Source organism: Bufo bufo, chromosome 1 (assembly GCF_905171765.1).
Source record: "Bufo bufo chromosome 1, aBufBuf1.1, whole genome shotgun sequence".
NCBI lineage: Eukaryota > Metazoa > Chordata > Amphibia > Anura > Bufonidae > Bufo > Bufo bufo.
In genome coordinates, this window is record NC_053389.1 from 817654935 (window position 1) to 817667429 (window position 12495).

At 42.8% G+C, this 12495-nt stretch overlaps 1 protein-coding gene across 1 annotated transcript in view; it reads left to right on the top strand.

The window, feature by feature from the left end:
* LOC120986631 (E3 ubiquitin/ISG15 ligase TRIM25-like) overlaps nt 1-12495 on the top strand; it is a 64503-nt gene that overhangs the window by 17061 nt on the left and 34947 nt on the right. Inside the window, exons 3-4 of the mRNA XM_040415299.1 lie at nt 4242-4304; nt 7542-7622. The gene's annotated coding sequence lies outside the window, so the exon portion shown is untranslated. The remainder of the gene's footprint in view (nt 1-4241; nt 4305-7541; nt 7623-12495) is intronic.

Sequence of the window (12495 nt, forward strand, 5' to 3'; positions counted from 1 at the left end):
CATTCAAAGAGTTTTCTTTATTTTCATGACTATGAAAATTGTAGCTTCACACTGAAGGCATAAAAACTATGAATTAACACATGTGGAATTATATACATAACAAACAAGTGTGAAACAACTGAAAATATGTCATATTCTAGGTTCTTCAAAGTAGCCACCTTTTGCTTTGATTACTGCTTTGCACACTCTTGGCATTCTCTTGATGAGCTTCAAGAGGTAGTCCCCTGAAATGGCTTTCACTTCACAGGTGTGCCCTGTCAGGTTTAATAAGTGGGATTTCTTGCCTTATAAATGGGGTTGGGACCATCAGTGGCATTGAGGAGAAGTCAGGTGGACACACAGCTGATAGTCCTACTGAATAGACTGTTAGAATTTGTATTATGGCAAGAAAAAAGCAGCTAAGTAAAGAAAAACGAGTGGCCATCATTACTTTAAGAAATGAAGGTCAGTAAGTCAGCCGAAAAATTGGGAAAACTTTGAAAGTAAGGACTATTTGACCATGAAGGAGAGTGATGGGGTGCTGCGTCAGATGACCTGGCCTCCACAGTCACCGGACCTGAACCCAATCGAGATGGTTTGGGGTGAGCTGGACCGCAGAGTGAAGGCAAAAGGGCCTACAAGTGCTAAGCATCTCTGGGAACTCCTTCAAGACTGTTGGAAGACCATTTCAGGGGACTACCTCTTGAAGCTCATCAAGAGAATGCCAAGAGTGTGCAAAGCAGTAATCAAAACAAATTCTAACAGTCTATTCAGTAGGACTATCAGCTGTGTGTCCACCTGACTTCTCCTCAATGCCACTGATGGTCCCAACCCCATTTATAAGGCAAGAAATCCCACTTATTAAACCTGACAGGGCACACCTGTGAAGTGAAAGCCATTTCAGGGGACTACCTCTTGAAGCTCATCAAGAGAATGCCAAGAGTGTGCAAAGCAGTAATCAAAGCAAAAGGTGGCTACTTTGAAGAACCTAGAATATGACATATTTTCAGTTGTTTCACACTTGTTTGTTATGTATATAATTCCACATGTGTTAATTCATAGTTTTGGATAACTTTGGATACTTCGATTCGCTCAACAGTAGTGCCGGTGCCTGACAGAGGAAGCCCTCTCTCTCTAAACCACTAAGATGCCATGGTATTGACTGCAGCATCTAGGGTTAAATTAGCTGGATCAGAGCTTCTGCTGATCTGAGCCATTAGAGCAGGAGCCTTTCTGTCATGTAAGGCCTCTTTCACACGGGCGTTGCGGGAAAATGTGTGGGTGCGTTACGGGAACACCCGCTATTTTTCCGCGCGAGTGCAAAACATTGGAATGCGTTTTGCACTCGCGTGAGAAAAATTGTGCATGTTTGGTTCCCAAATATAATAGCATTCTGAATACAGAATGCATAGTAAAATAGCGCTGAGGGGGTTAAAAAAAATAAATATATAATTTAACTCCCCTTAGTCCACTTGATCGCGATGCCCGGCATCTCCTTCTGTCTCCTTTACTGAACAGGACCTGTGGTGAGCATTCATTACAGGTCAAGGACCTGTGGTGACATCACTCCGGTCATCACATGATCCATCACCATGGTAAAAGATCATGTGATGGATAATGTGATGACCGGAGTGACGTCACCACAGGTCCTTGACCTGTAATGAATGCTCACCACAGGTCCTGTTCAGTAAAGGAGACAGAAGGAGAAGCCAGGCATCGCGATCAAGTGGACTAAGGTGAGTTAAATTATTATTTTTTTTTTTAACCCCTCCAGCGCTATTTTACTATGCATTCTGTATTCAGAATGCTATTATTTTCCCTTATAACCATGTTATAAGGGAAAATAATAATGATCGGGTCTCCATCCCGATCGTCTCCTAGCAACCGTGTGTGAAAATCGCACCGCATCCGCACTTGCTTGCAGATGCTTGCGATTTTCACGCAACCCCATTCACTTCTATGGGGCCTGCGTTGCGTGAAAAACGCAGAATATAGAGCATGCTGCGATTTTCACGCAACGCACAAGTGAGCGCTCATGTGAACAGCCCCATAGAAATGAATGGGTCGGTATTCAGTGTGGGTGCAATGCATTCAACTCACGCATCACATACTCGCCCGTGTGAAAGGGGCCTAAGAGTCGAGCTCCTGCTCTCCACTGCACGCTGCACTTAGACTAAGGTCCCTTAGTGACTGCTGTTAAAAGGGCTTGTTGTGGTCAGTACAGGGGTTAAGAAATGCCTGAAGAGCAGCTGCTGGATGCCTGTCCACTTTTCTGACTAGACACCGTCTCTCAGTGACAGTAAAACAAAACAATAGCTGATCTTAAGGATAGCAGCTACAAAAAATACTGCAAAGCCTCATTGAAGAGTCTCAACACAGCAATCCAAAGTGCAAAGCTCCCTGAGAAACAGTCATATGCAAAATAACCGTGGATCCCCAGTTATGGGTCTTCAACACAGTGAAAGCCAGATATCCCTCCAGGGAAGGAAAATGAAGCAAAGGCGTGTCCCCGCTTTAGAGATCACTAAAATTCACTGTATTATGTGGTCCTTATGTCAAGATCCAGCTTATGAGTAGTCTCCTAGGCATTGCTCCCGGTTAGGCAGAATCCAACTCCACACTGATGAAGGATAGCACCCAAAAACAGCTGTCTGTGGAAGGATAACTGACTTAGGAATTTATCCCTTGTCACTAGTGTTGAGCGCAAATATTCGAATCACAGATTTTTATAGCCAATATTGGCTATCCGAGAATTTGCAAATATTTAGTATATAGTGCTAGATATTCGTATTCGTGAATATTCAACAGAAACCTCCCTTCAAGCTTGTGGGCAAATGAGAAGGTTGCAATGTCTTTGTCAGAGCAATGCTTAGTGCACTAATCAGTAATCAGTACCGAGACCTTATAAAATGTGAAGTTGTGTGTATTGCGAAAAACAATTCACATCATTAGCCGATTTTAGCAATCGCGAATTTAAAAAAAAACACTCTATCTTCATATAAAGCGATTGTTCTGATGCATGTGGAATGTAATTAAATACACTGCTTTAATGTCAAATTACTTACAGTGATCAGGAGTTCTTCCTCACAGTCGCGAAAATTACTGCCAACCATGTTTTCTAATCGCATCAAACTTCGGCTAGGTTGAAAACAGTTGCTAAACTAGGCCACAGCCATTTTGCGCACGCACATTACGCGAATATTACATTGCCGATTTTCGCAATGAGCAAAATAATGAACGGAGATCCGCAAATTCATGAATATATAGCGAATAATTGGCAAATTATTCGTGAAATATCGCAAATTCGAATATAGCCCCTGCCGCTCATCACCACTTATCACATGCTGAAGACTTGTAACACAGATGGATCTTGATATAGGGGCCACTTAATATGGTGGATTTGTTGATCTCTAAAACGGGTGATCTCTTCACTGTGTCGAAGACCCGGTGACACAGTTGACTGAGTCATTTTCATATGATTTTCTATTTATCTGGTCAATGTGCTTCTTTCATTAGTCAGTGTGTGTCGTGTTACATAGTGAGGGTTGAAGTGATGGTCTTCACATCTCCCTGGTACCAGAGATAAGGTATGCTGATGACCTCTGTGACTCTCAGGAGACACATCTACACTTTACAGGGGTCTCAGTGCTCTGGCCGCGCTTCAAAGCATTCCTTACCCTTGGGGGTAGTGAACCCCCTGCCCCTGCTAGTGATAGTACAGACAGGGCAGGGGGATGTGTTTTATGGATAACTCTGAGACTGGGGGTACTAGTCAGATTTTGGGAGATGTGAGAACAAGCTGAGGCGTTCTCTTCTCCTGGATTTGCTTCAGTATGGGAACTTGAAATATCTTTAACATTACCTGCAATTTCATGTGTGACCTCCAATAAACTGCTCAATGTTGACAACTCCTATAGCTCAGGGCCTATCTTCGTCAGTCACAAGCTGATTTTGTGACACCCATAACTGGAGCTCCACGGTTATTTTGCATAATCGGTGACAGTAAGGCAGGGATGATATCTCAAGAATATGCTGGACTTCTATGTCACAAGACATTCGCGGATAGCAGACTCCTAAGTGAAACCCATGTGTCTTTTACTGCTTCGCGCTTCCATCATATCATATGTGATGACAGATCCTGACAGTTGGGTAAAGAAATAACGGTCTCAGTACGGTGAGGATTTATACAACTGTGTTGTTCTTGTGCTTTTAGCAATAGTTGACGTTTATGGCATCAAATGTCTTCGTGGTTTTTTTTTCAGATGTACAGTCTGAAACTCAAAACTGTTCACCGGATAATGACTACTTGGATTTCGGAGGAAGAGGTACCATCTTTTATGCATTTTATGATTGAGTTGCTTCATGATTTTGTTATAGTTTAAACATTGAAATACCCTTTAGGCCTGAAGCAATCACCAACATTTTTGCTTACATTTTGCTGCCACGGAAGACATTGGGGGAGATTAATCAAACTGGTTTAAAGTAGAACTGGCTTAATTGCCCATTGCAACCAATTAGAGTCCACCTTTCATTTTTCAAAGGAGCTGTGAAAAATTAAAGGAGGAATCTGATTAGTTGCTATGGGCAACTAAGAAAGTTCTACTTTACACCAGTTTGATAAATCTCCCCCATTGTCTTTAATTGTGAAAAGGACAACATTGTTGCCTCATACTGTCACAAGCATGCACACATAATACCATGTTTGTGTTTTTGTTTAGTTTTTTTATAAATAGTTCCACAGTAGAACAAGTGACAGAAATGCAGCAGTTTTTTTTTTTTACAATTAAAATTAGAAGCAAATCAGATAACGAGAAGAGCTACCATAATTTTCAGACAATAAGATGCAACAGACTATAAGACACACCTAGGACTTGGAGGAGGAAAAAAAATATATATATATATATTTTTTTTATCAGACCTCAGATCAAACCTCCAAATTATACCCCTATTCTTTATCTGACCTCAGATTAGACCCCAAAATCAGACCCCCAAGCTCAACCAGGCCTCAGATCAGACCTTCATCAGACCCCATGCTCCATCAGCCTCTGGCCAGACCCCTAAGCTCCACAAGCCTCATATCAGACCCCCAAGCCCCATCAGCCTCAGATCAGATCCTCAGACCCCCAAGCTCCATGAGCCTCATATCAGACCCCCCAAGCTCCATCAGCCTCAGATCAGTCTCAAACCAGCCGCAGATCAGCCTGCCACATCAGCTTCAGATCAGTCATTATAAAAAATAAATAAATAAACTTAGGTCACTTGCAGAAGAGTAGTTAGCAAGCAGGAACAGAATCAGGTAAGTCAGTGGGAACCATATAACAGAAGTAAGAAAATCCCAGCGGGATTTTCTTAACTCTGTGCTTGGAAGTCTCCTCAGAGAAGCAAGAAATGCCTCTAATTAGATAAAAACTCAGCACAACGAATGGTTGAAGAGAAACTACTGGATGTCTGTTCACTGGTCTGATCCAAGGAGCGGTCAGTCAGTGACAGGAAGGCGGGGTTGACACAACTTACAGTACGAGTATGCAGGACCTTTACAGATGAGACACCTAGGTGAAACAGTGTGCCTGTTATTAATTTAGAACACGTAAACCATTCCGAGTAAGTGAAGAAATAACTCCAAAAATAAATTGTAATATATTACTTAATTGACAAGTAAAATTCACACAATTAGCCAATAATAGTCATTAAAAAAAGTACAAATGCATTAATTAACATCCTTCGCTACCAGCGCCGAACATGTACGGCGAAGGCAGCTGTGGATTAAATACCAGCGCCGTAGCACTACGGTGCGCTGATCGGGCAAGCACAGGGGCTGCACCCGATCAGCTGCATGGGTCCTGCAGTGACTGATAGCCGGACCCATGCTGTATGCGCCGGCATCGGTGAATACACTGATGCTGGCGCATTAACCCTAGATGAGCCGCGGTCAGCACTGACCGCGGCACCTGCGATGTCCGTGCAGGGTCCCTACTCCCATCAGGTCCCCCGCTGCTGTGACGGGGACCCGATGGCTTGGACAGCAGCTCGATGCCTTCCTTAGGCATCATGGCTGCTATCCCTGTTATCCTGTGAGATCCAGCCCCCTGGATCTCACAGGCAGGAAGCTGTAAGGCTTCTTTCAGACAGGCGTTGCGGGAAAATGTGCGGGTGCGTTGCGGCAACACGCACGATTTTTCCGCGCGAGTGCAAAACATTGTAATGCGTTTTGCACTCGCGTGAGAAAAATCGTGCGTGTTTGGTACCCTAACCCGAACTTCTTCACAGAAGTTCAGGCTTGGGATCGGTGTTCTGTAGATTGTATTATTTTCCCCTTATAACATGGTTATAAGGTAAAATAATAGCATTCTGAATACAGAATGCATAGTAAAATAGTGCTGGAGGGGTTAAAAAAATAAAATAAAATTTAACTCACCTTAGTCCACTTGATCGCGTAGCCCGGCTTCTCTTCTGTCTTCATCTTGGCTCTGTGGACCAACAGGACCTGTGGTGACGTCACTCCGGTCATCACATGATCCATCACCATAGTAAAAGATCATGTGATGGATCATGTGATGACCGGAGAGACGTCACCACAGGTCCTGTTGCTCCACAGAGCTAAGATGAAGACAGAAGAGAAGCCGGGCTACGCGATCAAGTGGACTAAGGTGAGTTAAATTATTTTTTATTTTTTTTAACCCCTCCAGCGCTATTTTACTATGCATTCTGTATTCAGAATGCAATTATTTTCCCTTATAACCAAGTTATAAGGGAAAATAATAATGATCGGGTCTCTATCCCGATCGTCTCCTAGCAACCGTGCGTGAAAATCGCACCGCATCCGCACTTGCTTGCGGATGCTTGCGACTTTTGCGCAACCCCATTCATTTCTATGGGGCCTGCGTTACGTGAAAAACGCACAAAGAGGAGCATGCTGCGATTTTCAAGCAACGCACAAGTGATGCGTGAAAATCACCGCTCATGTGAACAGCCCCATCAAAATGAATGGGTCGGTATTCAGTGCGGGTGCAATGCGTTCACCTCACGCATCGCATCCGCGCAGAATACTCGCCTGTGTGAAAGGGGCCTAAGTGTATTACCCTGTAATACACTTACAGCCAATGCATTATTGATGTATCTTTGTAACACTCTCTCTTTAGTCATGCTAATCTATAACCATGTTAGGTACTGTAGCGGCTCTAACTCTAACATTAATTGTACCTGATATAATGGCATTTGAGTAATTAGCTAAATTTTATTAATCAATAAAGTAATGTATTAAATTTTTTAAGTTATTTTTTTTATACTGGGAATAGTTTAGGTTTTCTATGTTTAGTGGCAAATTCTCGGTTTAATAAGGTAACATTGTATCTAATATATGTCTTTTATGGTTACTAATTTATGCTGCTCTCAGACAGAATGCATGTGCTAATAGATTCCCTTTCAGAATTAGGTAGAGAATGCTAGCTGGGAAATAAATCATTGTTTTAGTATTGTGGGGATTTATACAACTTTAGTGCTCTTGAGTTTTTGGGAACATGTGATGTTAATGACATCCAATGTTCTGTCTGCTTGTTTTTTAGATACACAGTCTGACCCTCATGAAAATTATGATCTCTTCAGAAGTGAGGATTCTGATTTCGCCTTGAATCCATATCAAAAAGGTAAACTGCTGTACAGACATTATTAAATGGGTTCTCTGGGAATGATTTAAAATGGCTGCCAGCAGCCTGTCCTAGAATATGAGTGGCACTGGTTTCCTCCACTTGTTGAGCTTTCTAGAGGGGGTGACGGGGCCTCAATAGCGTTGAGCGAGCATGCTCGGCCAAACTGCTGTTCGGCTCGAGCATCGCTGTGCTCGGCACATTGCAGTGCTCAGCCAAATATTGCGGGTGCTCGAGTACAAATTAATACAATGAAAAGGTTAGACCCGAGCATCAAACCAGGCATCCCCTGCTCTGAAGAAGAGAGGGTGTATGGTTCATAAAAAGGTTAGAAGCTGATGGAAACCCCATCAAAATGGTTTGGAAACAGCATTAAGAGGATGGCTGGATGCGTCTTGGACTCCTACTATCTATGACATACAATAGACAACCACACAAAGGCTATATGCCAAAAGCCAGGTATGTGGAAGCCAACAATCTATCCATGAGACAGATACCAGTCAGTATACCTTACAATGGCAGCCTTGTGCACTATGAGACATTCCAAACCAGCTCTCTCATATGGCTGAATGCCAGTAAGCCTCAAAGTTGCTTGACATCTGTTGGATGGCTTGGGTGGACCTGAACACCTAGATCAATATCATTAGGGCGACAAAAAGTTTTCTGATTGTCCTAACATAATATTCAATAACCTTTCTATACAGTTTTGTCATGTAAAAACTCATTTGCATCAACATGGGCATATGGGAAAGACATGCAAATGAGCAGAATCTTCCTTGTTTTTAATCTGAAAAAACATTTGCATGGGAAATGTGCGATCTACACTACTCATGAACAGTGCCATCTATTGGATTTATAGTCTTGTCATATGAGTCATGAACGGCGCCATCTAGTGGTTTTATAGTCTTATGACAAGACTATTAGACTATGAGTCTTATGACAAGACTATTAGTCTTGTCATAAGACTATGAAACCAATAGATGGCGCTGTTCATCTTGTTGGGGCGCTAGTAAGTGGGGCACCCTGCTCAACAGAGTCTACACACCGTGTAACACTCAGCCTTTTGCATGGAAAATCTGCAATAAAAATTTGCAAATAGAATATTCGCGATCTATACTACTCATGAACAGCGCCATCTATTGGATTCATAGTCTTGTCATATGACTATGAAACCAATAGATGGCGCTGTTCATGAGTCATTACAAGCAATGCAATTGTCCTCAGATACACCCTGGCAAGCTTATATTACCGCAGATAAAGTGCTAGAAGATGTGTGAATGATAGCAGCAATCTGATATACACCTCAATGTTAGCGCAGGCTATTATAGGCTGAGTGCTACACGGAGTGTGGACTTTGTTGAGCAGGATGCCCCACTTACTAGTCCCCCAGCAAGATGAACAGTGCCATCTATTGGTTTTATAGTCTTATGACAAGACTATGAATCCAATAAATGGCGCTGTTCATGAGTAGTGTAGATTGCAAATTTTCCATGCAAATGGTTTTTCAGCTGAAAAACAAGGGAGATTCTGCTCATTTGCATGTATTTCCCATATGCCCATGTTTATGCAAATTAGTTTTTACATGACAAAACTGTATAGAAAGGTTATTAATTATTATGCTAAGACAATCAGAAAACTTTTTGTCCCCCTAATGATATTGATCTAGGTGCGCAGGTCCACTCAAGCCATCCAACAAATGTGAGGGAACTTTGAGGTTTACTGGCATATAGCCTTTGTGTGGTTGTCTATTGTATGTCATAGACAATAGGAGTCCAAGACTCATCCAGCCATCCTCTTAATGCTGTTTCCAAACCATTTTGATGGGTTTTTTCATCAATTTCTAGCCTGTTTTTGTGAACCAGACATCCTCTTCTCTTCCGAGCAGGGGCTGCCTGGGGTTCTCCCATTGACTTCCATTATGCTCGGGTGCTCGGTAGAGCACTCGAGCATACCAATGTGTTTGGCCAGAGCACACGAGCACTTTGGTGCTCGATCAACACTAGGCCTCACTACAGACTACGCTCTGGCACTTGCATATACTACATACTGGGGAATTTTTCTGTCAGGCTGCTCATTCACTATGGCATATTGTAGACAGGATCACATCATTACCATCTATTGTATGGCAATGTAATGAGTATGGCAGTATATCCTTTACATAGGTCATCAAATATCAGATTGGTTGGGGGTCTGACTCGCAGAACCCCTGCTTATCAGAAGATTGAAGAGGCCACAGCGTCAAGCACAGTGTCATACATTGCATAGTGGCTGTGATTGGTATTGCAGCCCAGGTCAATTTAATTGAATGAGACTGAACCGCACATACAGTAGACCATGTTACGTCACTGGCCTAGGAAGATGTTTACTGGAGTGCCACTACCTTTTCAAACAGCTGATCAGCAGGACTGCTAGGAGTCAGATCCTCTCCAATGAGACAGGGCAGGGCATCAATATTTTACTTCCAGAAAACCTCTTTACTGAAGGTAATGAGAAGACATAAATAAAGTTAATCTATTTTAATATTAAACTATAGCCTGTACAACCAACATGTTGTCATCAACCATCACCCCTACCAGCCTATTATAAAATAGGTGGCCAAAGGGAATGATGTAGCAAGCGAAACTGAGCCTACTCAAAGCAATTGCAGTTCACAGGGACTAGTCATACAGGTAAGGAGGAAGTGTCTTTACTGTCTACCACTAATCTACACTCTATGGAGACTGCATGGTAACTGAAAAAGTGAATCCATCTGCTCCATTGTATGCAGCATAAGAAATCATGCAATAAATTTCTGTTACAAACAATCGTTATGGAACCCCTGTGCCAACTAACCAGTCTGATGTTGAGATAGACCTGTCCTGACAACACCCTGTTTTCACCCTTAAACCCCTATACAGATATCTTGTTTTCACTGCACGGGAACCACCAAGCCACTGCTTCTTGAAATAGTCCCAGTGTAGTTGGCAGCAGACACACAAGTTTAGAGACTCCAGTACAAGGCACAGAGTGACAGGCAACGTGCACAGACAGAACCACTAGTAATAGCCAGACTGGCTTCAGAGAGCCTGTAAAGTTGTGTAAAACACTGTGCCTTGCAGTAACTCGCATAGGGAGTCTGCTGTGGTAGTGAAACAATACTGTGAGTCAGTATGACATGCAGATGACAGGCGTCGCTCTTAGAATCACTGCACACTTCACGTATTACGGGGCCAAAACTGACCAAATAACTCAAGTGTGAACTCAGCCTAAAGGTCAACGTTAGCGGCAGGTATAAAGAACCGTGCAGAGGCCCAAGATCCTACTGTAGCGTGAAAGAGCGCACTCCTTTTACACCAATTCACTGATTCCACATAGGTTTCTACAGAACCTGTTCTATTAAACACATATAAGTCATAGGATGCACCCTGGGTCTCAATATTTTGTGACCTATTTGCAGGCGTGAAGATTGTTATTTTTTTTTTTTTTTTCCTCTTCTTTGTTTCCTCCCCTTCTTTTTTTTTTTTTAAATGATGTACTGTATGTTGCACAAGATAATGCCAGCAAAGGTCCCTGGTAGAAAGTCTTTGGGAGTAAGTGGAAGTAGCCCAGCTGCAAAAATTTATAAATTCTTGAAGTCACCGCAATATAAAACTAGGACTAACCAGAAGGCTAACAGAGAGAATAAACTCGATTCTATAGACCCCTCAAATATAGAGGAGATTGTAGATGGAGAAGGGGGTAGGAGGGATAGGCATCTAGTAACAGAAGAGAGGCTAGACATAGTGGATAAGAAGCTAACAGATATCCTGAATGCGGTTCAAATATCGAACCAAGCATTGGGAGACCTGTCCGCCAAGATCTCCACAGTTCAGACCGATTTGTCCTTAATTAAAGATGATATGAACAAAGTACGTGAGAGAGTGAAAGACCTCCAGATGGTTACGAAAGAGCTAATGATAGAGACGGATGGGATAAAGAATAGATTGGAGGCGATAGAAACTGAAAAGAATCTATTGCAGTCAAGAGTTACTGAAATGGAGGATAGATCTCGCAGAGCGAATATACGCCTGGTTCGGTTCCCTGAAGGAACTGAAAAAGAAGATCCGACAGGGTTTATCCTGCAATGGTTATTAGAAGTGTTAGGAGTGGAAGCGCTGTCTGTGGGGTTTTTGGTGGAGAGGACTCATCGAATACCAACTAAACAGCCACCCGTAGGGAGCCTCCCAAGAGCACTTTTGGCCAAACTGATAAATACCCGGGATAGGGATAATATTATGAAAAATAAAAGACTTACTCCCTCTGAAGTATAACGGGAGGGAAATAGAAATATACCCGGACTACTCGAGGGCCACACAGGCAAAAAGGCGAAAATTTTGAGAGGTTTAGAAGAGAATGGCGGCTAAGATTAAATATTTCCTTTTCTATCCTATGAAAATGCGAGTGATATATCAGGATCAAGCTCACTTCTTTACCCAACCAGATGAAGTACGGGAATGGCTGGACAGTAGGGATAGGTTCCTGATTTGTTTACTTTTGAGATGTAATGGAGACGGACAGGTGGGGGGATGGTCGAAGTGTAAGAGGTTAGCAAACAGTTTGGTTTGCCTGACCAAGTGGGGGGGGGAAATGGGAGGTGGGAGGGCTTGGGTGGGCAGATGGGGTCTCGGGGGTCGCTGTGGTTTGTTCTCTCTCTCTTCCCCTCCCTCTACCCTCCTCCGTGGTGGGTCCCGAGGGCGATAGCATTGTATAAGAAAGTACATGAATAGAATATTAACATGGAACATTCGTGGAATGGCCGAGAGGGCTAAGCGAGTGGTCATATTTGATGTAGTCGCGAGACATCCTCCCGCAATAGTATGCCTTTTAGAAACACATCTTACAGATGAGAACATCA